At 32.3% G+C, this 27,298-nt stretch overlaps 1 protein-coding gene across 3 annotated transcripts in view; it reads left to right on the forward strand.

The window, feature by feature from the left end:
* The window catches only part of LOC129803193 (GRIP and coiled-coil domain-containing protein 2-like), a 111,186-nt gene that overhangs the window by 32,620 nt on the left and 51,268 nt on the right, over positions 1-27,298 (forward strand). The window lies entirely within an intron of this gene.

Genomic DNA, 27,298 nt, shown 5'->3' on the forward strand with positions numbered 1-27,298 from the left:
CATTATCTAATTATGTGATCGTGCTTATCCATTGTTTTCTCCAAATTTACACAACCACGATAAAAATTAGCTACACAATCTCTAGCACAAATAAAAAGGCACTTTATTGGCACAACACATGATAATCGAGAGAAATATTGGTTATTTCATTTTGTACCCAAAAAAAAAAATCCACGAGTGGAAAATCTCACCTATAAGCTATCATCGTGACCATAAAGAAAGCTCATAAATGGTTGTATCTGTAATCGATAAATTTATTGAACCTCTTGAGTGGATTCTTCAGCGGTAGGGAAGTGAAATTAATGACGACGATAGATGCCACAAACCCAGTTATGATGGTGATTATTCGTCACTTTTGACCAGATTTCTTAGGCAATCTATTAAAAGAAAAAACAGCCTCTCTCAAGTTTAGGGGTACTATATAATATATTGAGCTTAGTATGGACTTTCTTCGTGGAATGTGACCATGTTTGTTTGGCCGTAATTTTCCTTGTATTTACACAATTCATATGGGTGAATTCTTCCAAGTGTCACCATTATAATTTATACATCTTTTCTCCAACCGAACTGATGAATGGAATTCTTTGGCTTTCTCACTTCTATTCATATACGAAACCGATAGGGCGATAGAAGAAATTAAAAGCTCTTTTGTTGTGAATTGTTGTTGGCTTCATGGCAAAAATAGCCAGATCACCGCAAAAATAAGTGATAGTGCGGTATGACCACCAGAAATTATTCTCTCAATTCTTGCTCGACTTTCATCTCAATATTTGGATGAATAGAGTAAATAAATAGTTAGATTTTATAACTTCCTGTATGGAAACAATTCTATTAGTGATATGAAACGTGACACATTAAACTTAGCTTTCTAGTATCCCTAAACTTAGTATTATAAAATATAATAATAATTATTCTTAGCAAGATTTTGTCGTGGTCTTTATTATTGTTTATGAAAGAGAGTTAGTTTTCGAATAATTTAGGGTAAATGGGGTAATTCGGAATCGAACGTAGATTGGAATTTTGAGATTCCCTCACTGTTTTATATGGAAAAAAGAAAATAACTACAAAGAATAATTAATGAACGTAGGACTTATCTTCGTGGTCATCTTTTTCTGTTTGTCCATCTAAAACGCTGAGGAAATCTCAAAGTTCCTATTTTTCCGATTCCTAATTACTATTATAGGGTAATTGGCTAAAATTCTGACAGCGATAAAATTCGGACACACTGAAAGTTGGATAATGCAAAGTCTGCCTTTCACAATTTTACCCTGCCCTACTAATTCATTTTTCCTATCCTTACGGCGTTATCACACTTGCAAATTAAAATTTTAATGTGATTCACATTAATTGTCGCTTGTGAGCGTCAAAATATGTTATTTGTGTCTTTGAGTCACTTAATATTTGGGGTTTTTTTTATTTATTGATAAAGAAGTGGACTTGGCCTGCAAAAATAAGTTTAAATTTACCTAAAGCATAAATATTTTTCACATTAAAAAATTAAAGAGAAAATCGCATTAATTTTTCGCATTAATGCTATAAATCAATTTATATCAAATTTTGCGGGCCAAGTCTACCTTTTTATCAACAAATAGATCAAATTTTGAATATAAAATGATTCAAACACACAAATTACACATTTGGACTCTCACCAGCGACAATTAATGTGAATCATATTAATATTTTAATGTGCAAGTGTGATAACACAGTTAAACTTTTAATAAGTTATTTTATAATTGTTTTTGTTTTTTCCAGTATTATATTTTTGCATTCTCGAAATCCTAAATATAAACCGATCATTCAGTTTCAATCCTAAATAAAAATTTTCCTAAAAATCTTGCATGATGAAAAATTAGATAAGTGAAGTCATAATGCTAAACTGTAGGTTTAAAGTCCGTATTACATTGATGAAGTTAATTATGTTTGATAAAGAAATATTAGGGTAAATGCACCAAATTTCGTCCAATTTGCAATTTCGGCCACTTCTTTTGTTCCTCAAATTTTCATGAATTTATAGTTTTTTCATACGCTAGAGATTACACTGAGCGAAAAACAAGAAAATGTCGCTTCGACGAACTATGTGATGTGAAAAAGACTTTGAAAGAATTCTGGAGAGGCAAAAAACTATGAGAAACAAGGTATGGCCGAAATATTATCTAAAATCTAAAGCTATGCCTATAGAGTGGAGTCTACATTTATGGACGTTATATATTTATGGACAGCGCAGCGTACTAAAAACTTTGGCAGTTCCATGAAACTGTGCTGAAATTTGGCACAGTTCCAAAGTCCTAGTAAGAATTTACAAAATCTTGGTTGCAAAAAAGCTTAATTTTTCTTCGGAAAAACTTATAATTACGGGTCCGATAAGTAATTTTACTGCTCGAACTTCAAGAGAGAGCAGTTTTTTTTATTCGAAAATCAAATCGGTTCAACTCGGTACACGGTAAATAATCTGAAATTACTTTTGAAGTATAGCATCTAACCCGTCAAATCATTATTCTACCTGCCGATTTTACTCTGATGTTTTTTGAATTTTAACGGTATATTCCAGTGTATTCAGAGAAAATCTGTAGATTTTCTGCTGAATTTCTGCTAGAAAATCTGTAGATTTTCGGCAGAATTTCTGCAGAAAATCTACAGATTTTCGGTAGAATTTCTGCCGAGAAAATCGGCATAGTGTCCATTACTTCACAAAAATATTGTTGATTTATGTAGAAACTGTAGGAGTTATAAAGAAAATGGTATGCTCTGCTTAACAAGCATTACCGATTAAACATTTTAAATAAGTAAAAAGATGCGAGCAAAAATACTAATTTTTTTAAAATCGCCCATGGAATGATACAAAAACACGAAATTTAGGTCGATACTCTGCTTAAAGTTTTCACTTCACTTTTCTCTATTTGTAACACGGCGTCGCAGAATTCTTTATTTTATATAAACACCGTGATATCACAAAAAATAACTCTATTGAATTTTGCAAACTTCAGTGAATAATTTTTCCATCTCTTCTGACACATCTTGTCTGGAAAGTCTGGAATGTAGAAAAAATCTACAGAAAATCGGCAGAATATCTACAGAAATTCGTCAGAAAATCTGCCGAAATATTCTGACGAATTTTGTCCCAAGCCCAAATAAAATTCGTAAGAATATCTACAGAATTATCTGCAGATATTCTGTAGAGGTGTAGATTTTCTCTACAGAAATCTTAAAGATATCTGCAGATATTATTTGACGGGAAGTCACGAGTGCTAGCATTTTTCAAAGCATCGAACGATTTGTCATTCCATTTGTTTAAAATTTTTTGAAACTATCACTTCAAATTAGATATCCAAAAATTATCAATTTACGTGAACCAATTCACATTGGTCGATCGATTGTTATAAATTCTTCTTGAGATATGACGCTTGAAAGTTTGGTATGCAAAAACTGATGAAAATTTAGCGCTAAAAATCATAGACGTTACTTGCGCAAGTCTCACCTTCAAAAGATTCTCTCGAAATTATTTTAATTTAAGATTGAAAAATGGATGAGATTACTAAGAATCTTTCCTAATATCTTATTATTCTATTTATTTATTAAATATAATTGCGCATAGATTAGTATTTTAGGGGATGAACTATATCATTTCGTTAAACTGGTTAAATGTATCAGTATAGACTAGAGCATTTTATTTTTAAAACTATTTAATACTTTAGTATAATTAAATAGTAATCAAGCATACCGCCGAATAGTTTAAGCTCTTCTTAGACTTTTACCTTGTGAGTTGCGCTTTGTAAAGTGTGTCATGTGATTCGCGTAGTCGAACAATTTTGCCTTCCATCCATATATACATATACTTTTCCCCTCGGAAATTTTTCCACCATTTCCCCAATGGATTTACCACACAAGAGGATTACTTTCATCTGCTATTGAACATTTTAATGTGACTAGGGTGAAAAATGTCCGCAATTATTTCAACAAATTGTTCCAATTCAATTGACACGATCTAATCGCGGCGTGGTAATGATCTTTTCACCCAGAGTCGATGTCCCCTCCTATACCACAAAATAAGAAAAAGGAAAAGATAATCCCATTCAATTCTTCAATAGTATGCGCACTTATATACCAAGTCGATACATGAGAAATTACCATGAAGAGACGTTCTATGGACCTGCACCACTTGATGCTCAATACACCTGAGGAAAGTAAAAAAGAATTTGGTGTGCTGATCGAAAAAGCCCGAGAGAGAGAGCTTTTGGCCGTTTAGTATGAATCCTAAAGCATGTGATCATGTGCAAGTATGTGTTGATGGTAGGGAGAATTATGTGCGGAGAAACTCCAGTGCTTGGAGCTCTCTGAATTTTGCCACGATCGTCAGTTGTTGATTTAACATCGTGATCAGCAGCAGTGTTCGACCGCGTCAGTTTAGTCGTGGAATCCCAAGTGAGAAGTTTAATTTCACCAAGTGGAGATCACGTCTCTCTCAGGCATATCAAGTGCATTGAAAACTGTTACGTGTGATTTTTAACTATATTTGAACCAATTAATTTTGGTAGCTTTAGGTTACACTTTAACGTCCCATGAAGGGAATTTTTTTCCCACCCAAAAATTCAAATTAACTTACGTGCAGAACTAACTAAGAGAGAACAGAAAGTGCTAATTTTGTGTGGTAGAGTGTGGAAGAATTATAGGAGGTATTTTTGTGCCTCAGCAACTTTTTACTTCTTCTTGTGCATGGTGTGAGGAATTTAATAACATTATAATTTTTCCCTGAGATATGCTGCTACAGCTTTGAGGAAATTGTCCCTGGAACCAAAAAGCCAGAGGTTAGTTTGAAAAACAAAATTTCTTCCATTGAGCAATTTTCTTCTTCTACATGGTTCCCCTTTTTTTGTTTGGTGAAGTGTTCTTGCCCTCGTATCTCTTATAGAGCCTAAATTAACGATTACGGATTGATTACCAATGGCCCACACTTAACTTCCACAGCCAATTAAAAGTACATAAAAGAGAGTCATTGAGGGAATGAACCAAGACAATTTTTTTATCCCTCTCTAATTGATTAATGGGCTATCATTTTGATATTTCAATCGAATAGTAATTAAAAAAAATACCTCAAGAAGCAAAAAATCGGCATTAGTGGAGACTAGGGCTGTAGTAAATATGGGGTAGCACGAATCACTGATATTTATGTCTACACTACTTGGACTTATGTCGACCAATTTCTTCAGTGGACAAGGATCCTTATAGTATCTACGAATTTATATAAGTCTCTTGTTCTCTAAAGTCTAATATCTAATTAAAAAGAAAATGCAGTGTTTACAACTACCCCGTATTTATTTCTACTCTAGTTTCCACTATCTTCATTAAATTTTTAAATTATTTTATTTATTTATTTATTTATTTATTGAATAAAAAAGTGAAAAGAATCGTAGAAAATAGGGTACAGTAGGATAATTTTGAACAAAATACTTATCTGAAATACTAAGACACATACGGAGGGAATAAAGTCCTGATACCATTTTTATCAGACAAATTTTCCCAAGAAATTTTGTCCTTTAATTCTTAATTTATAATTTAAAAATATTTTCACTTAATTAAAAGGGTGTTCAAAGTTTAACGTAGGAATGTAATCAAACAAAAAATAAATTGTTACAATGCTTTATCCATGTGTACTTAAATATTTAAGCTCCTAAAATATTTCAGTCCAATCGCTTTCTCTGATTGGCGAAATCTTCGATGAATGTTTTCGATGCTTTCAAATTTTAATTAATTAGACAATACAATACAACTAATATATTTTAAGGGACTTAATTTAAATTCATATGTATTGCTTAAATTTTACCCATTTTACCCATTAAAACTTTAAAACCAAATTTATTTTTGAAATAAAAAAGTAGGATTGAAAAATTTCGAAATGTGACAAAATTTAATGGTAATTAACCTGTAAGAGTTTTTCCACCGTCTGTCTCTAGATGGTAGGGGAAATGGGGCACCTTTGAAATTGAGATTTTTCTCGTATGTTTAAGTGGAATTGAGCCATATCAAAAAGTAATTTAGCTTCTCAGATTGTTTGTGCAGTTAAATTATATCGCGATAGGGCTCAATTTTATTTAAAAATAGGTGAAAAATCCCAATTTCAAAGGTGCCCCGCTTTCAAAGGTGCCCCACTTGCAAAGGTGCCCCACTTCCCCCTAAGACGGCAGTGACCGCTTATAATTTCACTCATATTGTGATACCTTTTGTAGTGCACTTTATAAGCATTGTTGATGAATATAGCTATTTTCATTTGGCTTTATCATTTCCTTAAGTCTTTTGCTGAATTTTTTAATTGGTCAAAAACCACTATGGCATTTATAAGATATTAAAATTAATTTTTTATTTTATAATTATATTATAAAAAAAATGTAATTGTAAGTACAAGACAAGGAAACATCGAGAATGCTAGTGAGTGGTTAATATAATTAGGTAAATTTTTATTTCCAAATTTTTAACTTGATTTCGACTGCCGCCGTCTTACCAATAATCGCGTGTCAAAGAAAACCACAAAATCTGGTTTTATAGGCTGTATGTTTACACATAAAATCATGTGTAGTCTTTAACGTGCTGCACATTCTAAATAAGAAATTGTTCTACATTTATAGAATATAAGTATTTTTATTATAGTTCTATAAAAGTTTTATTTGAAAATATTATACTAGAACCCTTTTTTTGAAAATATACAAGTATTTTCTCAGAAAATGCTTGATCTTATAATATTTTCGTAACGCTTTTCATTATCAGAAATATGTTCGCAAAAATATTCTTGCACAGAAGTGGGAAGTGGGGCATCTTTGATTTGGGCACTTTTGAAATTGGGCTTGTTTCTCCTACTTTTAAATGAAACTGAACATTACTATGATATAATTTTGATACACAAACCAATTAAATAGATAGATAGATATTTCATCATCAATGACTTAAAAGCGCAATACAAATATAACTTTGTGTAATATTTGTAATTATGCGTCCACCGCCGTCTTAGCGTTGATAACCAACCTACTCCGGAGTAACACGGTAGAAATTTTGAAATAAAATTGCATTATGATAATGTTTAGTTTCATATTAAAATAGGAGCAAAGACACAATTTTAAAGGTGCCCCAATTCAAAGGTTCCTCTCTTCCCCCTATTAGTAATACCACTATTTTACTTAACTATGTGTAGTGTTGTACTTATAGAATTCTATAAGACAATTGGATAAGAAAATGCTGCTTGGGTCAGTATTTCGTGCTTGAGAAAAATTTTGTCCAATTTGGTAAATGAATTGTCTTCTATTTTGAATTCCTTGGTTCCCCACGAATTGGTTGATGTGATGAATTTTTGCCTCCACTCCCTCAAATTCTTTGTTTACCGTCTGTCTGTCCTCATGAGGCATCTCATTTCCTCACTATGACCTCTTCCATAGATATTTTCACTTATATATGTTAACGTACTTCCGATTGTAAATAATGAGGCTTGTATATTCAGTGTATGTGCCCACCAAATAATAAAAATGCTCGTTAGAGTCCAACATGATGAGGTGAAATGAGTGTGGGCGAGTTTTGTGGATCAGAAGCATCACCTTTTTCGAAGGAATGAGAGTGGAACCAATATTACAAATGGTAACCATATATGTTTTTGGTTGGTTTGTGGATCTTTTGCCTCTATGTTTATTTGATTTTTTTTTCCTACACACGGTAATATAAGTTCCTGTATAGTCAAAATGGGAAGGGCTCAGGTTTCTCCTTCAATATTTCTCACTTTTTCCCAACGATGCAGAAAACGAAGGCAAAAAGAGGCAAAACAACAAACTAAAAATTATATACAAACAGAAGATTCGTCAATCACTAGAACCTTTTATAGATGGGGTATGTGACCCTAAAAAAATAACCACGATGGAGATCAATGCCATGGAGGCGAAGGAAGAAATTGTGGAATCATGTTAATTTCATTCAACAACATAATTTTTGTGGCTCTTGGCGAACATAAATCAGCAATTCGCGATTTTTGTTCGTCTTGCTTGTTTTTCTCGCAGTTTCAATCAAAATTTCAGTTTGGAAAGTTTTTGAAAGTGGACGGTGGAGTGAAGAAAAGACAAAAAAAAAGTACAGAGAGATATACTTTATTATATATTATTACATCTTCGATTCCCTTTAGAGGATGTCTGTCATCAATCTCGCCCATCATTCAGTGATGAATAATTCCAAGTCAAGGAGATATTTAATATCATTTTATATGCTGAGCAATTATATAAATATATCTCATGCAAAAGTATTTTAGAGAGATTTTATGCTCAAGTGTAAAATATATACAAATTCCGGAGCATGCACTGATTGTTGATGGACTGGATTGCATGATGGTATATATAGTAATACTCACTGGGCTCTTTCGATTTCATTTCACATGAAGATATCACAATACAGCATTTCATACCAGCTTTTGTCGGTCACTTAGTACACTTGTGCGCGCAGAACATGCGAAAAACTCTTGTGGTTCCAACAGAAAATTATTGCCAATTCTGTGTCAGGTGAAAGGGTGTTACTTGATCTTTAATTACTATTCAAGTTTGGCAATTTGCCGATTGACTAATTTTTTCCACTGTTTTTTTTTCACCTCTTCCAATATTAGTGTAAAAAATTGAAACCTATTATTTCTTTTTTTTTAACATATGGCAAAATAATTAATTTGGAATTTTCACTCTGTGGTTGAATGCCCCACTCCCACAATGCACTTCCCATTGCACCATTGAGACACAACAAATGTTTCACCTCAATTGTAAAGTTTGTAAAATTTGCGATGAGTTAGACTTTGAAATTTTTGCAATTTGAATGGGAGATTTGTTGTAAAATATTATTGAAACTTTATATTTGCATTCAATATTAAATCTTTATGGGTATCACAAGCTCCTAGTTTAAACCATAAATTTATTGAATTTCCATTAACTTATTTCTATCATTTTTTTTTCAAGAAAGAAAATGTATTTTTGTTTGAATTGTAAAATATTTAGATGTATGACTATAAACTGCCATCATCCTACCTATTGTACGTAATGTGCAGAAGGACATTACACAAAATGATGTTCAATATTATAATTTGAAATTTACAAAAATTTAGTTTATTGATTACTGTTTTGTTTAATTTTAACTTACTGAAGTTAAACATGTTTTTATAATGTCAAACTTAAAAATAAACACAAATTTTTAAACGAATTATAATAAAATATAAAGTTGCAATCAACAGTTGTTCTGTCTTGAATAATATTTTATTTACCAAATTAGCTAATTTACTAACGAAAAATATTTCTTTACTATTATTTCAAGCACTCGTTGCGATTATCATACGAAGATGCGACGTTCTGAAAAGTTATTGCATTTTACGAAATGTTTCTTTTCATCCACGATGATCAATTACAAAGACTAAATTCTAAATCCCTAAAGATATTTCTAAGCTGAGAATCTTTATGCTAAATAAATTGGAACTTTTTAATTAAATGTTCAGAAAATAGAATTTATTCTTATGAGTTCATATTTTTATAGATCAATAAAATGCTAAAAGGACTTAGAACACATTTCTTAAAGATAATCAAGGACAGTTACTTCAGTAAGTTTTGCATTAGCATTTTTACCACATGCAAGAACGATAAATTCTCCAATTATACAACAAATCTTGCACATTTTCATTAAAAACAACGAGAACTACACTAACTGAATTCCAATTAGTGAAATAGAGTTGTTCAAACAGGAACTTTTCATAAAAATATATTTACAATTTTATAATACAGTATACAATATGCAAATGTTGTATCAGATCGTCCGCTAGGTCCTTGTGTCTGGTTTTGTCGAGATCGTGGAGCAGTATTCTACCTACATTGCTCCCTCTTCATTGAGAGAGTAATTCTCTGGAATAAATTTCCTAGAGACAGGAAACGGCGTCTTATTCAAACCTTTTCGGCGTCTTAGTCTGCTTTAAATTTTCTTTCTTTTTTTATTATAAGTAGGGGATAGTGCCCATGCTTTGTACGGTCTCAAGCTTTACAATGATTAATTTCTTCCGTGTTTCGGAATAAATGTGACTCCGCAATATATTTTAAAAACAGGACACTGTCCCTTAGTTTTTAAAATATGAATACAATGAGTCATATTTATTGAAAAACATAGGAAAAAATTAGTCATTACAAAGCTTGCTTGGGACTGTTCAAAGCATGGGCAATTTTCCCTAAATCTTATTTTCATCTTATGATGCAAATGGCTCATACAACCTGAGAAAGAGTTTTCCACCGTTTTACTCTGGAGGTTCATTACCAACAGATAGGTGTGATTATGAAGGAATCACACCTAATAGGCAGTGGCCGTCATCACACAGTTATTGAATTCTTTGAACACCTATCTGTCAAAATATTGCCGACGAGTTGCCTTCAAAGTTGAAGCCAATTTCTTGCTTTCACATACAAATGCGTATGGGAATTTTTCTGCACTCGTGACCGTTACACGATATATGTCAAAATTGAGGTGAGCCTTGTGTACAAGACTTTGAGCCTGGTAAAGAGGGATAAATATACTATATATCTGCCTAAATGCGGTCTTGTTCTGAAAAGTGTAAGTTGGAGTTTCTGATCAACTTTTGAGTTGGCTTCAAACAGCACCATATAAAAAAACACTTCGCCGGGGGCTAGTTTAAAGAGCTCTAGCATAAAAGCAGTATACGAATTAAATTCTAAAAAAATACTATTAAAAAAGTATCTACAGAAATTTTTTTCATTCTCAACAAAGACGAGTCAGTAGTTTAGATTGCATAGGAACTCATTTTAGCGTTATACGGGCTTCAGACCTAAGACTTAGCCGTATGGCTTAACTGCTCTAATTTCATATCAATCAAGATTTTTTGGAAAAATTCATCTTAGGATTGGATTATTAAAGGCAAGTGACCTATAGGATTCTCAAAAAACAATAAAATTTCTCGCTATTTAGGATTTTCAGACTTTCGGTAACTGGGCTAAACCTCTAATCTGAAGACAGCTTTACAAATGACTAGTATTAGGGGGAAGTGGGGTACCTCTGAATTGAAGCATCTTTGAAAATATGATAAAGTCATGGTAAATCATGATAAAGTTCAGTTTTATTTAAAAATAAGAAATAAAACCCCAATTTCAAAGCTGCCCTAATTCAAAGGTTCCCCACTTCGCCCTATATTTCCTTTATTTATTTATCCCATTTTTTTTAATAGACTATATTTTTCAACGCTGTGAATTAGTTAGTAAACAATTTATAGGAAATTTATAAGAGTTCAGAGAATACACAAATTAAAAAGTCTCGAAATTACTTATAAGATACTTGGTGATGAAAGGCATAAAATGTCAATGTTTTTTCAATCTCCGATGTACAAATTTAAACTTCATTTATGTTAATTGGAATTCATGCAAAAAAAAACATTTCGATATTTTTTTGAATGGGTGTTGCTGATCGTGCTTCATTCAATGGTCAAAATGGCAAAATAAAATTTAATGATACCTCTTAAGAAGAATAAACAAAAACCAAATTAAACTTTTCATCCAATTTATTTTCACTGTTCAAAAATGGTAATTTTTATTATAAATTTCATAAATTTCACTTAATTTGCTTACACCTCTGTTTCAAGCTCAAAGAATAAAGGGAAAAAAATTCATTTTTTGTTCCATATATTGACTTAATAGCAATACAATAAATTATAGGAAGGTATCAATTTCTATATTAACTTGTGCAGTTGTTTCGCTAGGTGAATGAGGTCGAAGTGGATATTCTTTTATACTCTCGTGGTCTCTTTGCACGCCTCGAAGCCTTGTTTTTAGCTGTGTTTCTTTCTTTTGTACTTGGACACATGTGGTCAAAAACCAGGGGGAGAGAAGGTGGGTGAATTTTTCGGTGTGAATTAAAGTGAAATTTTCACTCCCCTCTTCTGTGGCAGCAATAAATAATGTAATTTATTGTTCTGATGTTTTACAAAAGCAATAATAATTACTGAACATAAATTTGCACACTGGGGGAGACTATATTGAGTGTTTGCTGATGGCTAAAAATGCATCAATGCACGTCACTTTGAGGCTAATTCCAAAACTCGCAATTCCAGTGTAAATTTACATTTATCGCGTCCCGCATCCCATTTCTCATACCTTTCAGTGCAGATAGAGGTTAATTGTAAATTGACTGAGAGTTACCACGCACTTATGGTTTCTTCTTTCACATCATGTGACTCTTAAGATTTTCTCACTGGACTTAAGTCTCAGTTTTTCTAATATCCGCTGTGCGAAGTGAGACTTTTCAGTCTCTTAAACTAATTTAATTTTCTTTTGAAGTCATTTCATGTAAAGAGGTAGTTTCCATTTCACTTGACGAAGTTTTGAAGCAATTATAAAAAAAAGACAGACAGAATCATCTCACAAATCTTTGAGAATAAAATGATTCTCATCCGCAACAATGCTTAGAAGAATTCTCACCCAAAGGAATCTCATGGGTTTCGGGAGAAGAGTCATGCGAGATGTTGAGAAAAAAAAGTTTGAGGGTCTGTATGGTGTGTATGGTGATTTGGAATAAATATAGAAGAAATAGTATAGAAACATCCAAGTGCAACAAGCTCCATAAAGTGGTGCGCACCTGAGAGCAAAACCACAACAATCAGGTGCAATGTACTCGAATAATGTGGCTTTGTTGTGTGAACAGAGCACTAAAGCACTCAGAATATATTGACTCCTCATGGTTAATGCTGCGGAGCTTTTCTCATTGCTGATCACCCATACGCCACTCTTTGCAAGTTGTTGTCCATTGCATTGTGTAAATAATACGTGAGCCATAAGGTATGCGGGCTGAAATTAGACAAAACTTAAATTCATTTTACTTTTTAAAAATAGATTGAGTATTATTTCGCAAATCATTTCAATAAATCATAAACGATTAAATCCATTTTTTCTTATATAAAATATTTTTGTTATTGCGTCAGTTAAATCAGCATTTATCGTAACTTCATTTTTGCGATTTTGAGATATATACATATTTGGAATCAGCGAAATTTTGTTTATTAAACGCACTTGTGAAAAAGAAACTTTTATAAGCCGAATAAAAATTATTTTAAATGAAAATTATCGTAAGTGCCCTTAATTAAGAAAAATTTATCAGAATTTGTCGTAACTTCCATTTTTGGGGAAGTTACGACAAATTTCCATACAAAATTTTCAATAATCAGCATTTGCCGTAACTTCTTTTGCTCACTTACGTGGCTTGTAATTTGTAGCAAAATTGCAATATTTCTCAATAAAACGTTTATAAACTCTTCCAAATATCGAAAGACAGTGCGAATAGTGTAACATGAAATCATTTTAATTCAATATTTGCGAAAAAAAAGTGAGAAAAAATCCCTACCCATCTGTCATTAATTCAAAACAAAACAAGCGACGTGGCGCACAAAATTTATTCAATAAAACTTATGAAATAAAACCTTTTAGGGACAGGGATAACAGTATTATTGGCTAATTTGCTCAAATAAAGGCGCTTATTATCACTAGAATAATTCAAATTGATATAATGCATTTTAGAAAATTGTCGTAACTTCCAGAATCTTCATACATTGGAAGTTACGGCTTTATAAATGATGGAAGTTACGATAAAACATTATTGTGTTTCTTCTAATATATTTCTCAATATTGCAGCTTTTAAATAATTTTATAAAGATTTTCTCGAGTTATCTTACAGTTTATTAGTGCCACTTTCATTATTTTTACTCAAAAGTATCGCATTCGGGGCTCATTTTTAAGAAAAATAATATTGAACTGAAAATTTCGTCTCCTGAAAAGTTGTCAAAAGGAAGTTACGACAAATGCTGATTTAACTGACGATTGGTTTAGAAGACTTTCTTTTACTTCTTAAAAACGAAATAAGTTGGTTAATTGGCGGGTATGTTTTAGTGTTGAAGGCGGCGTATTTCTTAAAACTATTTGAGTTTCTCCAAAAAAAATAATGATCATTTTCAAAAACCTAAGAAAAAACATTTGGATTTTTTATTAATTCCGCACGTGAAGTTGGTCATCATTTGACTCATCCAAAATAACTAGACTTTATCTCATGTTCTAACTTATTTTAAAATTTTGTAGTGATATATGGGAGGTGTGCCAAATTTCGGACAGGTTGCATATATTAGCATCCGTGTTCTGAGATATTTCTTTTCTTCAATTTAAAATAAAGTTTTTTTTAATCTTTTGAAGTAGTTTGCCACCCTTTTTCCTGAAAAAAAATTCTAAAACATTTAGAAATGAATTATAAAAATACAAAAATTGCTTAGCATACTATATCGGACACATTATTATAGAAAAAGTCCATCGTGTGTGTTATATATATTGCACTCGAAGTTTCTCAAAGTTTCTTACACTTGCAGCAGTTTCATACTCTTTTCTGTTTTTTTTGACATTGTTCAATCTTTAGATATTAAAAGAAAAACAAAAAATGTGCAATTTTGAGAAATGAAAAAAGTGGCCGATTTTGGAAACATAACTTTACTCGTGAAACGCTGGCAAAATGTCTATATATTTACATGAGATATGTGATCCACTATTTAATTAATCCACTATTTATTTTCTAATTCTATTTATTAATTAATTAAATTAAAATTAATTCGAGAGTATACCATTTTTTCTTCAAAGTGTCCGATATTACAAGCTGTCCGAAATTTTATACAATTCCCCTGGAATAAAACATCTTATTTTCTTATTCAACATTGTAAATGTTGTTTGTACTTTTCAATCGGCATACGTTACATCAAAATTGTGTGTAGTGTTCTTTTCCAATACAAGAAGAAATTCCCAAGTGAAAATGCAAATATTCTGTGTTGTTTACCCAGGGCACCGGAGATATTGAGATAAATCTGCAAAAATTTCCATTTTGCCTCGTTGCAAAAATGTCTATGAAGTTTAGAATGGCTCTGGAGGCTCTGAGGCAGTTGCTACAAGAACTCACGAAAGCGACCTGAATTAGATGTTTTTTTTGTGCTGTAAAATTTACGAGTTTATGCGCGCGTGTGCCAATCAATTGCACCAAAGTGATTCGCCATAAGTGGAGTGAAAGACCTCCAATTGGCAGCTAGATTTCAATTAGCCATCAAGCCCTCTAACCCGTTACAAACTTCTATCACAATCATTGCCCCTTCCAGCAAATAAAATTAGTCCAGAGAGTGCTCAAATTGCCACAATTCTCCTATTTATCACCTGAACTTCCATCTCATCTGAGAACATCTTCGGTGAGAACTGAAAATTCCAGAGGAAAAGATCTCTTACCATCTTCAATTCCATCTTAGGCACGATCAAATGCCCTCCGGAGGAAACAATAGCAATTCTTTTTTAACACAATGTACTAGAAAATTCAACCAATCTTCACATTGTATGAAAATCTTTTTTTTTTCAAGACCTAAAACCTATGCGTGAGTGCGTCTAATGAGTCTTCTTCTGTGTGATTCTTTTTTTCTTGAAGAATGCCTGGAATTTGAGTTACACGCTGCAAAAGGCAAGTTGATGTAACAATGAATCGCGTAATGGGAATTTAACACCAATAAATTGAGTCGTTTACGTGAATTTAATTAGACAATTGCTAATTGTGAAAAGGTATACTCATCGAGAATTTTTTACAACTTACAAAAACGCATCTTCCACACCCTTTTTCTAACTTTTTCTTATAGAGAAACTCCTGTATATTGCAAGAAGTTTTTTTTTCAAATAATATTAGTTCAAGGAATCATAATTTTAGCATATCAATTTTTGTGAAGGGTGTTATTTTTTGGAATGCTTTGCCCAGGGAGCTAAAGAGGGGGTTTAACTTGAGGCATGTGAATTCCATTAACGTCTAGTCCTAACTTTTAATGTAAGGGATTGTACAGAGGACAGTTATTCCCAATGGTTTTTAATAAATTGAATTGAATTAATATGAAATCAATGATAAAAAATATAGCATTTGTTCATTTTTGAATGAACTGTCGTAATAATGAGCATATGGATAGATAGTGTTATCTTCTTTCTGAGTGCATGAAATGTTCAGGTGAACACGATCCAGTAAATTGTTGAAGAAAAAGATACTTAGGGTAAGTGTGCCAAATTTCGGAATAGTTGCATATAAGCACCAAAGTCCTAAGTTTGAAATACAATAATTTTAATTCATATTGATATTTGAAAAATTCAAATTCCGGCCACCTTTTTTCTGGCCACCTTTTGTAACGTAACGGATAGAAAATTTCGAAACGTTAAACGGAACGAGTTTAATATTTGAGACGCTCAGAGCAGAAGTGGTCTCCTTTGTATGCATTTCCCTATTTAAACAGTCCATTTCTGCTCTGAGCGTCTCATTTAGTTTAATACGTTTGTATGACCCACAAGCCCTGAGATCTTCCGTGTAATTTGTCCTGAAGAAATGAAGAGTAGCATCTCAAATTTACGCGCAGATTCCCGTAGCAATTTTCCCTTTCTAAACTCTTCCAAGGCCTTTTTCACATCATATTTTTCATAGAAGCGATTGTTTTTTTCTCTGGACATTGTAGAACTCAGAAATTGAAAGAAAAAAATACATAAAATGAATAAGAAATTTAGGAAAGCAAAAGATGTTGCCGGAATAGGCAACACTACCTCACTGGAGAGACGCTCACAAAGTATATACTTTTTTTCGCGAAATACAGGATCCAGCTGGGAAATTTCACCCGAAATTTAAAGATTGATTCATTATTAACATGAACAGAAACAATCTTTAATGAAACCTAATCAATTTTCACGAAGGAAAACCTTTTGCACTTCACCACAAATCGTAAGACTGCTAGAAACACAATCGATCTGTCACATTTTTTGTAAGACTCTTTCCACACTGAGTGTTTACAACGAAATTTAAATTCAAATTATACACAAAATGTAAGGGTCTTTGTGTTAATACATCCTAAAACGAATAAATATTTAAAAGCAAAATGAATTCATTGACTATTCGAAGATTACATACATAATTTTAATTAATTAATTTGCATGGGCGAAATTACACTCAATGTGGCCGAAATTAGAAGCTGGTCGAAATTTGGCACACTTCCTCTAGTGGTATTGCTTCTTATTCTGTATGTTTTTTTTGTGTTCGAGCAGTTCGCGAATATTTCATTGCCATAGCTACTTTTATGAACATTTGTTAATTTCATAGCTGACAGTTTTAAGGTAAAAAAATCGCAATGCATATTATATTTGACCGTTATACTAAGACTTCTATAAAAGGCAATGCAAGAGAATTAGAATTTTATCGAATATAAAATTCTATCAATTTTCTCAGTGGTGTAATTTCAAGTTGTTTATAGTTATAGAGCTCTGTTGTCCATTATAAGAGATTAACAGTTTGGATGATTTTTATATGGTGAACATGTGAGTGATACAAGATTATTATTCTTGGGTGGTGAGAATAAAATGTATTGTGTGGGCTTTTGGCCACTGGGTGATCAATATCGCGTGAGAATTTTAAATTTGAGCTGAGAGTGCACAAGATTAGAGCTTTGGAGCATCATCTGATCCGTCACGTGTAATCAATATTGCTATTTAGCGTCTAGATGTGTATAAATCAGTATTATCAGATTGAGGCATTGGACATTGGAATGCCCAGGAGGTGCGCAAGAAGAGAACTAAGATGCAAGTGGAAAAGACGTGAGATGGGAATTATTGTAATGTGATTTGAGCATTATATTAAAATTAAGTGAGCTACAAATAGGAGACTTTTTTGCCGACTGATCTCATAGAGAATTCCACCTAAGTATTGTTGGACTGTTTGTATTATTCCATAGCATGGCGAGTCATGAAGATTGAGATTGGTAAACAATGTCAGTGTCGCTACAAGAATAGAAGATCATGATGGTGCAAACATTTTTAGCTGGGATATACAGTGATTTGTGAGTTTCTCACACTTGGTTGTTTCATAGAAGAAGATATCAGAAGAGTAGAATTTCAACACAGTTTCTCGTCAATTGCACGATACTATAGCGAAAAATTCACCGGTTTTTGCGCTAATTAAACTGAGTCTTGAACATTTTTCATCATCTTAATGGGGGACTGAACGGAGCTTTTAGTCTCTTTTCTGATGTCTGCATGCCTTTAGCCTTCTTTTTCCCTCAAAATTTCCATCTGTCCCATAGAGTAGAAGACGCTTCATTATACCAAGCAGCGAGATGTGTATATATATAATATGATGTTTAAAGGTAATTTTCTTGCCCTCTTAATTAAGTCACGTAATGCTACATGCATTCAAAAACTCATATACACTTCACAATGATGTATTAGAATCAAAGTGAAGTCATCCTACGGTTGATACTTACTATAATTAACATTGGAGTTCATCGCTTCTTAGGCTCTATTCTTGATCCGAAGTAGAGGAGATAGAGTGAGAGTTTAGAAGGAAATTAGTGATGCTCTCGAGTGAAGCAGTCACACTATTATGTGGAAAACATGCTTGATTATGATGAGGCTCTATACAGAAGAATTTTAAACTTATGAGAGATAATTTTATTCGCTCAACTATTCGTCTTCCCATCACGATTCACTGAACAAATTTTACGGTAAGATGAAAAATATTTTCCGTACATTTTCACTTCAATGGTCAGTAGTGTGAAGAAATGATGCGACATAGAGTTTTATGACTCCAAATAATTCACTCTTCACTGATCATTTCCATATAGTAAAAGTCGCGAAGCAAGTCCACAATCCATTTGGTTTGTTTGATACTTAAAAAAAAAACTTTTATCGTAACAAACCTCACCATCAATTGTTGCTCGTGCTGCAGTGAGTGAAATTAATTGATTTCTTCCCGCCACTTTCTTTTTTTTTTCATTACACTTCAATAACACCACCCAAAGCACCCACCCATCTTGCACCTCTATCGCGATTTACCATCAAAATTTACGTCACACTCAAATTTAATTTATTAAAAGGAGGTGCATCAGGCCGCACTTTGGTAAGCACCTGTATGGCATTATAATTGAAAGAAAAACCATATACTTTATTTTTCACCACACGCATCAAACTTCAAACTTCTTTCACTCTCCATCTGAATTATTCAAAGATTTATTGTTTTGTTGAGTGATGAAGTGAAAATGATTTTGCTGGCAAATTTCACTTATTGAGGGATCAAAAATATTGATCACCATGCATTTTCCGGCCTTAAACATACATTTGCGCTTAGTTATGCTTACCTGGAAGTTAATAACTTATTCATATATTCATGCATTTCTGCGTCTTGCAAAAAGATAATAGTTGTTAGATTTGGTTAAAAATGCTAATTGAACGAACAATAATCACCTTTTTTGGACAGTCACATTACAATTCGAACACCTCCTGAGATTATTTTTAAAATTTATTAACAGTATTTAAAAATGAATCACACTTTAGTTAAGTTGTATTAAAAACAAGATTGAAAGCAATGAATTATTAGAAAATATACAAAATACATTTTCGTATTTTATTTCCTCTCGTAAATCATTTTTCTTATTTTATATCTCTTTTTAATTAAAACTAAAATCGACCTGAAATGTATTTTCTGTTAAATGCCACCCTCCACTGAGAAAAAAAGAGGGTGCGATTAACTTTTTTTCTTCATTAATTTAACACTTTTTAGGTGTAAAAATATATCAACATTTCTTAATGTTAATTTTACACCTTTTGAGGGTAAAATTAAAATGAAAAAAGGGTAACTTTAACCCCCAATACACTTAAAAGGGTAATATTTACACCGATTTCGGATCAATACTGCAGGGTAAAATTAACATTTCCGGAATGTTATTTTAACATTTTCGGATTTCTCTCAGTGTCCTAATACAGTTTCCTGATTTTTCATTTTTATATAAAACGAAACCTTTAACAATCGAAAGAAAAACACAGATCATCATCATCATTTTCAAACGCTTATCTCTATTGGGGTTGCGGGCCCATGATATCCAAATTAGCAGCCCATGCTTGTCGATCCTCCGCCACTTCAGGAAGATGTTCTTGTTCGATCCCAAGGCGTTGCAAGGCAAGATCCTGAATTTTATTCAGCCATCTTGTCCATAGGTATGCTTCGAGGTTAAGGTGTCCTCACAATGGGTTGCATAGCTTTTTTAAGGACCTTTTTCTATCCATGCGCTAAACATGTCCATACCACCAACCGCCCGTAGGTACCTCATCTCGGCAGTATACTCGTGATTTAATTTTTTCGGTCATTACCCAAATCTCATGACCATAGGTGAGAATAAGAATGAACACCGCTTTGAAAATCGATAATTCAGCCGAATGGCTAAGCTCGACTTTCCTCATCACGCTTATGCCAAACTCCCGCATTACTGCACTGAGAAAAAAATGAGGGTGCGATTAACTTTTTTCCTCATAACTTTAGCACTTTTTAGGTGTAAAAATATATCTACATTTTTTAATGTTAATTTTACACTTTTTAAGGGTAAAATTAACATGAAAAAGGGTAAGTTTGACCCCTAATACATCTAAAATGCATAATATTTACACCGATTTCGAATCAATACTGCAGGGTAAAATAAACATTTTCGGAATGTTATTTTAATTTTTTTCGGATTTCTCAGTGTGCAGAAGCTTGACCGATCCGCGAAGATAGTTCGTTGTAAAACCTAACATCAGTTGTGAATAACACCCCGAGATACTTGAACTTCTCCACTCGTGTCAAAGATTTTCCATTGAAAAATAAAACAAAACACCGATATAACAGCAAATTTATATCATAAATAAATTTAGAACATGCATGTACTAAAAGTTCCCTACACCCGTGGAGATTTTTTTTCTGTTTGATTAGCCTAGTTTCAAAAAGCCTGGCAGTATCACTCGTAAGAGTGTTTAAAAGTGTGTAGGTTACAGATTTATGTTATTTATTTATTTTTATGTAAGTGATTGTGAGTTAGTGACAGTAGTTTAGCGGTGTAGGTTTTCGGTCATGATAGGCCTAGGGCCTGAGACCTGGGTATAGAGAGGGATGGATGACGATAAAAAAGCCTAGTTTCAATGAAGGTGATTATATAAATCTTCCAAAGTGTACGAGTTTTTAGAGAAATTTTCTATTAATTAAAAAAAGTTAATGTGTAATTGGGTTATTGTAGAATAAACTTACTAAACCGTCAGCGATATTTTTCCGAACGATTCTAAGCTTTAGAAAAAAATTGATTATTGATCATTTTATTCAATAAAATATTTTAACCTTTGATAATGCTTTAAATGCTAGAAAGCAAACACGTATTTATATTATTTGTCATTTAGTACATGAATGTACTAATTTTTTTCTTCCACAAAGTGTTCCTTTATATTTATAATCTATTCCTAAAATAGAAAAAGAAGCTTTTGAATTTGTTTGACAAAACCACTAATAATAATAATGCTAGCACAATATTCCATGAAGGAACAAGGCCTTCCCACAAGGGGATTTCTAGACACGCATTATTATTTTTTCTTATACGGGATGAAATTGTCAGTCCCATGCCTCATGGTATTAAGTGCAGTGAAGCTCACTGGGTGCAATCCGAATATCTTTAACGCCAGAAAAATTCCTGGTGACTTAAAGGGGATTCGAACTCGGGACCCTTGCATCATAGAGCGAGTACTCTACCACTTGACCCATAGAGCGCCTCAACCATAAAAACTGTACTAATTTTTGTAATTTATCATTTTAGCACATTAATTTGCCAAATTTCTCTACCACAGAGGTTTTATTTTTAAAATTTGAGAAAACTATTCAATGAAGAAGATTTATTATTCGCAATATTAATATGTTTGCAGAAAAACATGGCAAATAAATTAATGACCTAATTTCCAATAAGACTGCTTATGAATCACAGCTACTGTAGACTCTTTAATATTCACAGCGAATTTTATAAAATTGTAATTTTCTGCTTATCTTTCTATTTTGGGAATATTGTCTCAAAACATTAAAAATCGAAACCAAGCATTTAGCATAGTTTTCGGTGTCTTGTTTTTTTCATCCGTCAATCTCTGAATTTCCATTTCAAGATTGGTATATTGAAACGTGTTTTGGGTCAATTTTGCTTGATATTTCATTAGAATTGTAAATTAATTGTGTTTTTTTTTAGCTATAATCAGTGGGAGGACTTTCTATATAGCCATACAATTGTATGAGATGATTATATCCCTCATAAAAGTATTCAATATGAACAATACAGTCCGAAAAAAAAACCAACCTAACAAAGAAAGTATATTTTTTCTCCCACAATATTGCAAAATGTGTGATCTGTCAGGTGATTTCTCCAAGATGTGGCATTGGCTATTGACCTCTCCATATTAATTTTAAATTTTATTTATTGTTGGAATTATTTTGCAATTAATTTCCCATGTACCATGCAGTACAATGAGATGTAACGAGATGGAGAGTTTGCTGGCTGATATATTTTTTTTCAATGAATAGAAAATTAAATGTTTTGTGAAGATTTTTAGAGGTGAATGTTTGTTTGGGGAGGGAAAAACTATATGTCTCAATCAAGAAAGTTAAGCTTGAGATCACTAGAGATGATGAAACTACAATCTCTTAATTGAAAAATAATCCCCCAGTCACGACATCATGCCTCTGCATGGAAGATGCTCAAGAGATGTTCAAAAAAGGATAGTAAAGTTCACCAAATTCGACCAGAGGTTATTGAATTTTCATCTTTTGGCGATGAAGAAAAAAGCCAAATGTGCTCTTTTTATATCATCAAACTAACGCAACAAATTGATATAATCAATTACGAAGTCTCGTTTCTGCAAATCAATTATTTAATTTTAGCCAATCGATAAATCACTTTTACTTTTCTTTCAATAATTCGATGCTCGATTTGTTTGAGCTTTTTTGACACAAAAGTTACATATATTATGTATTTCCCCACGGAATTATGATAAATACATCTGGATGTTATTTTTGTTATGCCAGAGACATAACATGTCAAGATATGATATTTGGTCTGTCTATAGGACTTTCTCTTTTTTCGGGTGTCCAAACTTTGACATTTTTATGGTTATATGTATCATTAATTAAGTAGTTGTAATGGGGAGGTGGATGTAGAAAATGAAAGAAATGCTTTTGAGTAAAATTCTTTCACAGCAGAAATCAGTTTGGCGCGAAGTAATTTCAATTTTAATTATTATGTGTGGTAAAAAGTCATTTAAATTTACATAATTTATTTACTGAATTTTACGATCAACACTTAAATCTCACCGTTGTTATGTACTTAGAGACACATGCAACACATAAACAGTTGTAGTGGATAATAATAAACGTTAATCGACATTTAGTGCAAAATTATGCTCTGAGTATAAGAAGGAAGGACAATTTACCAGACGGTGAAGATCTTCCGATATCGTTAGTTATATCAGCAATTGCGCTATCTGTTTTTTTTTGTGTCTGCATTTGTTGTAAACCCCGTATAAAGTAAGGTAGATAGCCCAGTTATTGATGTAACTGATGATAAATTAAAACAATCACTGAAACGGATAATTTCCTGAAAATTAAAAAAGTCAGGCAATTTCAATATTTATTTATTGTAATATCTCTTTCGTCAAACGCACAATAATATATTAATTAAAATTAATAATAATTACATTAGTATTTAATAAATTGTTATTAAATAAAGAAGAAAATCATTTGAATTTCTGTTATTTTCAAAATTAACTAGCATCTAGCGACTTTTATACTAAATAATTAACTTAATTTTGGTTCACACTTTATGTAAAAAACTTGTAAGTTCAGTAAAGAGATTTTATAGTTTATCTTGACGGTTGTTTTTATCTAATTATCATGAAGTTAGCAAGAAGAACTGTCCATCATTATTTATTAATATTGAAAAAGGCAAAATATGTTTGGTCAGTAAAAATTAAAATTAGTCTGCAAAAAATTAAATTTGATCAGTAAAATATATATATATAGTTCTGGTCACAAGAAAATACCTGAATCCTTTCAGAAATGAACCTAATTTATAAAATTCACATCTAAAATGGTTCTAGAGTCAGTTAATTACTGCCCAATTTAAATTTTTGCTAAATAATCTTCTGAAAATTTAGTATTTTCAAAGCATTGCATACAAAGAGCCATAAAGCACTCTCCCTACAATGCAAATATTTAATGTTTCATATTGATCGATTCATTAGAAAATTCACAAAATATTCACAAAAAAAAAACATTGATTTTTGGCGTTCAACTATAGATATAACCCCTTAAATGAGATTGTTAAGGGGTTACGTGGGTTGAAATAGACAAAAAACGGCATATTTTTGTCTATATTTTTTTGCAAAATAATAAAAAAATTTAATTCGAGCTCTTAAGGGATATAAAAGTACAACATTTAAACTCAGCTGCTGGGACGTGATTTTCTGATAGCTTTCTGAAGAATTAAACATACTTTTCGGTGAACAGGATGTCTCGGAATTAGTTCATCTGATAGCCAAAAAGCATATATTTCTTGTTAACTGATGAGTTAAACTAGCCCCTGAATGAGATATTAAAAAAATGAAATTTAAATTTTTGGGAAAATTTCATACAAAAAATACCATTTTTGACGTATTTTACACCACATTTGGTCTTGTAGAATAAGTTGTGATGAAGTAAACAAGAAATCCTTTGTTTAAGGACTAATTATACTCATCAGCTAACAAAAACTGTTGGTTTTTGGAATTTAGATGAACCAATTCCGAGAAATCTTGTTCACTGAAAAGTATGATTTAAAAAAAATCACCAAAAATCAAGTCTCAATGACTGGATTTTTAACAATTTTAAATGAAAATTTTAGAAAATAAAATTTAAATGTACTTTTTTACGCTTAAGAGCTTAAATTTAAATAAAATAAATTTTTTATGAAACTGAAAAAAATATTAGAGAAAACATATTTTTGATTAGTCTGCTTGACCTACGCAGCTCCTTAATTATCTCACCTATTATTTCACATAGCAATTCAAAAATCATTAAATGGTAATGATATAGTTTTTCTAATGATATAGTTTAAGAATGTATTTCGCACAAAAGAACTTTTAATTCTTTTTAAAATTACTACGCGAATTTTACTGACTTATTTGAGCAAAAGACAATCACACGTTTGTAAGAGGTGTGAAGCATAATACTTCCGTCCAGAACATCTTCCCATGCGAATCCATACAAAATTGTGAGAATCTAGAATTAAGTTTCCAAGTCTACCGGATTTCGTGGTAGGAAGTTTTGTGGCACAGAAAAATAGCCTGACACAAAAAAAAAGAAAAGAAGCCTTCAAGCTCGATGGAGTCCAAATGAGGTGATATCGTGTTCCAATGCCCGATGATATCACACTTTTATCGAGTCAATCCATCCACTATGATGACTTTTGATTGATGACAGAGAAGTCAGTGGAAGATGAGTTGGTACAAATGCCCATTTTTGGGTGGCATCATCTACAGTGTCCCTGAAGAATTGACCAGTCCATATGATTGATGAATGAAACCATTTGATGTATCTCGCATGTGAATGTGGAATTTCATTCATAGATCAAGAGACGATTATTCTTATAATGTGACGATTTATTTTATCTGCTTTTGTGGAGTAAAAGAAGGAGAGACAGAGAGATCTTGTCGATATATTTTTCCATTTATGCAACAAACGACTGGCGGTGAAATGTGAAAAGGTAAATAAATGATATCAATTGAAAGATATGGAGAAAAAAAAGTCACAGGGGGAGTTGAGGTGAAATAAAAGCAGATCAACTCAATCACGCAAGTTGTTATTGTTTGGCGCGTAAATGCTGCGAATATGGAGGCAATATAGGAAGATCATTGATGATCACGATGTTGTGCTAAGTACGATCGATACTTCTTAAGAAGATAAAGATGAAGAAAAAAAAATGAGAAACTCCGTATTTGCGCAATCAAGACAATTCGCCATTTGTGGAAGAGAGAGAGAAGTTTCATCGAAGCACGATCGCATTTGTTCACTAAGTCAGAATTGTTATTATGTACGATTATTTTTAGTTTGGGTACAAAATTTATTTTCATTTGTAAATGGTCATCGAAACATATGTACGCTGCAAGAGGAACCGTTATGTGAGCCAGTCAACATGATCAAGAAGGCGGCAAGTGGGTCAGTCAGCATGAGATCAACAGGTTCTCCCTTGTATGTGACTGTGCCATCGCGGCTTCTTTCGCGCCCGTCAAACTCTCATTTCCGACCATCAACTTCTTCACAATATCTCTTCCAACACTGATGTATCGTCCAAGTCCAAAAACAGACACAATCCCTTTTGGGTATGATGCTCCTCCTTTTCACTCTGACCACAAAACTTTTGCTTTTCACCCAATTTCTCAGGCCACCATGCATCTCTTCCCCAGGTGTATGTGCACTCGCTCAGGTGAAAAGCGATCTCTGTACAAGAGGAAAAATTCCACCAATTAACCAACTCTTCCGATGCTATCTAGCAAATTGCTTAATTGACGCGCCAATACTTCCATTTTAAATTGCAATTTAACTTTTTCTTCTACTCATAACACCGCACAATTATTTTATTTGCTATTAGTGAGATTATTGGAATGATTATCGGAGAAAGGGCAGGTGCTGCAAAAAAAAAGAGCTAAAATACGACGAATGAATATCAAATAAATTTCTCGTCTTTTTATGGTGAGGTTCATCAACACCTCAAGTGGGTTTTTATGCTGACACAATCACTTCCATCCACACAATAGAATTAATTTCAGTGATGTTGGCAGATTTGCACCAAATTTTAGCCTGTGAATTATGCCTAATCTTCAAATCACAATAAATTATTTATGTACTCACATTTCATCTCAGATACGAATGGGGTTTATAACAAGTGATATTAAATTACCGCAGATTTCAAATTTTTACACCATTTGCGTAAATAACTTAATTTTCCGTGTAAATATAAAATGTGAAATGCTTCTTGTCCAATATGGTTCTCCGGATCTCTATGCGAAATTAAATCAAAATTGAACTGAATTAAGTCTCCAATGTGATAAAAGTTTAGAGAACATTAAAGTTTATATGTGATTGACACTAGTTGGCGTTTTAGTATTCAATTTTATTACAGCCACAATATCCAAATATTGAGGTTTCAAAACCTCTATAGCACTAACCAAAAGTGTTTGCTAATTTTGTTCCTAATTTTTCATTTTGTGTTTTTGTTTTATAAATTTAAACAGATTATAATAAATTTTTATGCTGCATAAAAATTTGTGAAGTAAATGGCACGGGCTTTACTTCAAAGTATAATTACTGATTCTTAACTGGTTCAATCCAATACAGACTAATTTTTATAATTTCATTTCAAATATGATTT

Source organism: Phlebotomus papatasi, chromosome 1 (genome assembly GCF_024763615.1).
Source record: "Phlebotomus papatasi isolate M1 chromosome 1, Ppap_2.1, whole genome shotgun sequence".
Lineage (NCBI taxonomy): Eukaryota > Metazoa > Arthropoda > Insecta > Diptera > Psychodidae > Phlebotomus > Phlebotomus papatasi.